This window comes from Rutidosis leptorrhynchoides, chromosome 2, assembly GCF_046630445.1.
Source record: "Rutidosis leptorrhynchoides isolate AG116_Rl617_1_P2 chromosome 2, CSIRO_AGI_Rlap_v1, whole genome shotgun sequence".
Lineage (NCBI taxonomy): Eukaryota > Viridiplantae > Streptophyta > Magnoliopsida > Asterales > Asteraceae > Rutidosis > Rutidosis leptorrhynchoides.
In genome coordinates, this window is record NC_092334.1 from 253831633 (window position 1) to 253837730 (window position 6098).

Consider the following 6098-nt stretch of genomic DNA (forward strand, 5'->3'; position numbering starts at 1 on the left):
CAACAACAACAACAACAACAACAACAACAACTACAACAATCATCCCAACAACAATAATAACCGCAACAACAACAACAATCAGAAGCAGCTATGCCAAAGGTGTGAAAAGTATCACTCGGGGTTCTGCACCAAATTTTGCAACAAGTGTAAAAGAAATGGTCATAGCTCGGCGAAGTGTGAGGTCTACGGACCAGGGGTTAATAGAACTAAAGGAACAAATGGTGTCGGAACGAGTAATGGCAGAGCAAGTTATGCCAATGTAGTTTATTATAAATGTGGAAAACCGGGCCACATTATTAGAAATTGCCCGAACCAAGAGAACACGAATGGACAAGGCCGCGGAAGAGTTTTCAATATTAATGCGGCAGAGGCACAGGAAGACCCGGAGCTTGTTACGGGTACGTTTCTTATTGACAATAAATCTGCTTACGTTTTATTTGATTCGGGTGTGGATAGAAGCTATATGAGTAGAGATTTTTGTGCTAAATTAAGTTGTCCCTTGACGCCTTTGGATAGTAAATTTTTACTCGAATTAGCAAATGGTAAATTAATTTCAGCAGATAATATATGTCGGAATCGAGAAATTAAACTGGTTAGCAAAACATTTAAGATTGATTTGATACCAGTAGAGTTAGGGAGTTTTGATGTGATAATCGGTATGGACTGGTTGAAAGAAGTGAAAGCAGAGATCGTTTGTTACAAAAATGCAATTCGCATTATATGAGAAAAAGGAAAACCCTTAATGGTGTACGGAGAAAAGGGCACACGAAGCTACATCTTATTAGTAATTTGAAGGCACAAAAACTAATAAGAAAAGGTTGCTATGCTGTTCTAGCACACGTCGAGAAAGTACAAACTGAAGAAAAGAGCATCAATGATGTTCCCATTGTAAAAGAATTTCCCAATGTATTTTCGAAAGAATTACCGGGATTACCCCCACATCGATCCGTTGAATTTCAAATAGATCTTGTACCAGGAGCTGCACCAATAGATCGTGCTCCTTACAGACTCACACCCAGCGAGATGAAAGAACTGCAAAGCCAATTACAAGAACTTTTAGAGCGTGGTTTCATTCGACCAAGCACATCACCGTGGGGAGCTCCTGTTTTGTTTGTCAAGAAGAAAGATGGTACATTCAGGTTGTGTATCGACTACCGAGAGTTGAACAAACTTACCATCAAGAACCGCTACCCACTACTGAGAATCGATGACTTATTTGATCAACTACAAGGCTCGTCTGTTTATTCAAAGATTGACTTACGTTCCGGGTAACATCAAATGCGGGTGAAAGAAGATGATATTCCAAAGACTGCTTTCAGAACACGTTACGGTCATTACGATTTTATGGTCATGCCGTTTGGTTTAACTAATGCACCAGCTGTGTTCATGGACCTTATGAACCGAGTGTGTGGACCATACCTTGACAAGTTTGTCATTGTTTTCATTGATGACATACTTATTTACTCAAAGAATGACCAAGAACACGGTGAACATTTGAGAAAGGTGTTAGAAGTATTGAGGAAGGAAGAATTGTACGCTAAGTTTTCAAAGTGTGCATTTTGGTTGGAAGAAGTTCAATTCCTCGGTCACATAGTGAACAAAGAAGGTATTAAGGTGGATCCGGCAAAGATAGAAACTGTTGAAAAGTGGGAGACCCCGAAAACTCCGAAACACATACGCCAGTTTTTAGGACTAGCTGGTTACTACAGAAGGTTCATCCAAGACTTTTCCAGAATAGCAAAACCCTTGACTACATTAACGCATAAAGGGAAGAAATTTGAATGGAATGATGAACAAGAGAAAGCGTTTCAGTTATTGAAGAAAAAGCTAACTACGGCACCTATATTGTCATTGCCTGAAGGGAATGATGATTTTGTGATTTATTATGACGCATCAAAGCAAGGTCTCTGTTGTGTATTAATGCAACGAACGAAGGTGATTGCTTATGCGTCTAGACAATTGAAGAATCACGAACAAAATTATACGACGCATGATTTGGAATTAGGCACCGTTGTTTTTGCATTAAAGACTTGGAGGCACTACTTATATGGGGTCAAAAGTATTATATATACCGACCACAAAAGTCTTCAACACATATTTAATCAGAAACAACTGAATTTGAGGCAGCGTAGGTGGATTGAATTATTGAATGATTACGACTTTGAGATTCGTTACCACCCGGGGAAGGCAAATGTGGTAGCCGATGCCTTGAGCAGGAAGGACAGAGAACCCATTCGAGTAAAATCTATGAATATAATGATTCATAATAATCTTACTACACAAATAAAGGAGGCGCAACAAGGAGTTTTAAAAGAGGGAAATTTAAAGGATGAAATACCCAAAGGATCGGAGAAGCATCTTAATATTCGAGAAGACGGAACCCGGTATAGGGCTGAAAGGATTTGGGTACCAAAATTTGGAAATATGAGAGAAATGGTACTTAGAGAAGCTCATAAAACCAGATACTCAATACATCCTGGAACGGGGAAGATGTACAAGGATCTCAAGAAACATTTTTGGTGGCCGGGTATGAAAGCTGATGTTTCTAAATACGTAGGAGAATGTTTGACGTGTTCTAAGGTCAAAGCTGAGCATCAGAAACCATCAGGTCTACTTCAACAACCCGAAATCCCGGAATGGAAATGGGAAAACATTACCATGGATTTCATCACTAAATTGCCAAGGACTGCAAGTGGTTTTGATACTATTTGGGTAATAGTTGATCATCTCACCAAAGCAGCACACTTCCTGCCAATAAGAAAAGATGACAAGATGGAGAAGTTAGCAACACTGTATTTGAAGGAAGTCGTCTCCAGACATGGAATACCAATCTCTATTATCTCTGATAGGGATGGCAGATTTATTTCAAGATTCTGGCAGACATTACAGCAAGCATTAGGAACTCGTCTAGACATGAGTACTGCCTATCATCCACAAACTGATGGGCAGAACGAAAGGATGATACAAATGCTTGAAGACATGCTACGAGCATGTGTTATTGATTTCGAAAACAGTTGGGATCAACATCTACCGTTACCAGAATTTTTCTACAACAACAGCTACCATTCAAGCATTGAGATGGCGCCGTTTGAAGTACTTTATGGTAGAAAGTGCAGGTCTCCGATTTGTTGGAGTGAAGTGGGGGATAGACAGATTACGGGTCCGGAGATTATACAAGAAACTACCGAGAAGATCATCCAAATTCAACAATGGTTGAAAACCGCCCAAAGTCGACAAAAGATCTATGCTGACATTAAAAGAAAAGATATAGAATTTGAAATTGGAGAGATGGTCATGCTTAAAGTTGCACCTTGGAAAGGCGTTGTTCGATTTGGTAAACGAGGGAAATTAAATCCAAGGTATATTGGACCATTCAAGATTATTGATCGTGTCGGACCAGTAGCTTACCAACTTGAGTTACCTCAACAACTCGCGGTTGTACATAACATTTTCCACGTATCGAATTTGAAGAAATATTTTGCTAAAGAAGATCTCACTATTCCGTTGGATGAAATCCAAATCAACGAAAAACTTCAATTCATCGAAGAACCCGTCAAAATAATGGATCGTGAGGTTAAAAGACTTAAGCAAAACAAGATACCAATTGTTAAGGTTCGATGGAATGCTCGTAGAGGACCCGAGTTCACCAGGGAGCGTGAAGATCAGATGAAGAAGAAATACCCGCATCTATTTCCAGAAGATTCGTCAACACCTTCAACAGCTTAAAATTTCAGGACGAAATTTATTTAACGGGTAGGTACAGTAGTGACCCGAACTTTTCCATGTTTATATATATTAATTGAGATTGATATTTACATGATTAAATGTTTCCAACATGTTAAGCAATCAAACTTGTTAAGACTTGATTAATTGAAATATGTTTCATATAGACAATTGACCACCCAAGTTGACCGGTGATTCACGAACGTTAAAACTTGTAAAAACTATATGATGACATATATATGGATATATATATAGTTAATATGATACTATGATAAGTAAACATATCATTAAGTATATTAACAATGAACTACATATGTAAAAACAAGACTACTAACTTAATGATTTTTAAACAAGACATATATGTAACGATTATCGTTGTAAAGACATTTAATGTATATATATCATATTAAGAGATATTCATACATGATAATATCATGATAATATAATAATTTAAAATCTCATTTGATATTATAAACATTGGGTTAACAACATTTAACAAGATCGTTAACCTAAAGGTTTCAAAACAACACTTACATGTAACGACTAACGATGACTTAACGACTCAGTTAAAATGTATATACATGTAGTGTTTTAATATGTATTTATAAACTTTTGAAAGACTTCAATACACTTATCAAAATACTTCTACTTAACAAAAATTCTTACAATTACATCCTCGTTCAGTTTCATCAACAATTCTACTCGTATGCACCCGTATTCGTACTCGTACAATACACAGCTTTTAGATGTATGTACTATTGGTATATACACTCCAATGATCAGCTATTAGCAGCTCATGTGAGTCACCTAACACATGTGGGAACCATCATTTGGCAACTAGCATGAAATATCTCATAAAATTACAAAAATATGAGTAATCATTCATGACTTATTTACATGAAAACAAAATTACATATCCTTTATATCTAATCCATACACCAACGACCAAAAACACCTACAAACACTTTCATTCTTCAATTTTCTTCATCTAATTGATCTCTCTCAAGTTCTATCTTCAAGTTCTAAGTGTTCTTCATATATTCTACAAGTTCTAGTTACATAAAATCAAGAATACTTTCAAGTTTGCTAGCTCACTTCCAATCTTGTAAGGTGATCATCCAACCTCAAGAAATCTTTGTTTCTTACAGTATGTTATCATTATAATACAAGGTAATAATCATATTCAAACTTTGGTTCAATTCCTATAACTATAACAATCTTATTTAAAGTGATGATCTTACTTGAACTTGTTTTCGTGTCATGATTCTGCTTCAAGAACTTCGAGCCATCCAAGGATCCGTTGAAGCTAGATCCATTTTTCTCTTTTCCAGTAGGTTTATCCAAGGAACTTAAGGTAGTAATGATGTTCATAACATCATTCGATTCATATATATAAAGCTATCTTATTCGAAGGTTTAAACTTGTAATCACTAGAACATATTTTAGTTAATTCTAAACTTGTTCGCAAACAAAAGTTAATCCTTCTAACTTGACTTTTAAAATCAACTAAACACATGTTCTATATCTATATGATATGCTAACTTAATGATTTAAAACCTGGAGACACGAAAAACACCGTAAAACCGGATTTACACCGTCGTAGTAACACCGCGGGCTGTTTTGGGTTAGTTAATTAAAAACTATGATAAACTTTGATTTAAAAGTTGTTATTCTGAGAAAATGATTTTTATTATGAACATGAAACTATATCCAAAAATTATGGTTAAACTCAAAGTGGAAGTATGTTTTCTAAAATGGTCATCTAGACGTCGTTCTTTCGACTAAAATGACTACCTTTTCAAAAACGACTTGTAATTTATTTTTCCGACTATAAACCTATACTTTTTCTGTTTAGATTCATAAAATAGAGTTCAATATGAAACCATAGCAATTTGATTCACTCAAAACGGATTTAAAATGAAGAAGTTATGGGTAAAACAAGATTGGATAATTTTTCTCATTTTAGCTACGTGAAAATTGGTAACAAATCTATTCCAACCATAACTTAATCAACTTGTATTGTATATTATGTAATCTTGAGATACCATAGACAAGTATACAATGTTTCGACCTATCATGTCGAAACATCTATATATATTTCGGAACAACCATAGACACTCTATATGTGAATGTTGGAGTTAGCTATACAGGGTTGAGGTTGATTCCAAAATATATATAGTTTGAGTTGTGATCAATACTAAGATACGTATACACTGGGTCGTGGATTGATTCAAGATAATATTTATCGATTTATTTCTGTACATCTAACTGTGGACAACTAGTTGTAGGTTACTAACGAGGACAGCTGACTTAATAAACTTAAAACATCAAAATATATTAAAAGTGTTGTAAATATATTTTGAACATACTTTGAT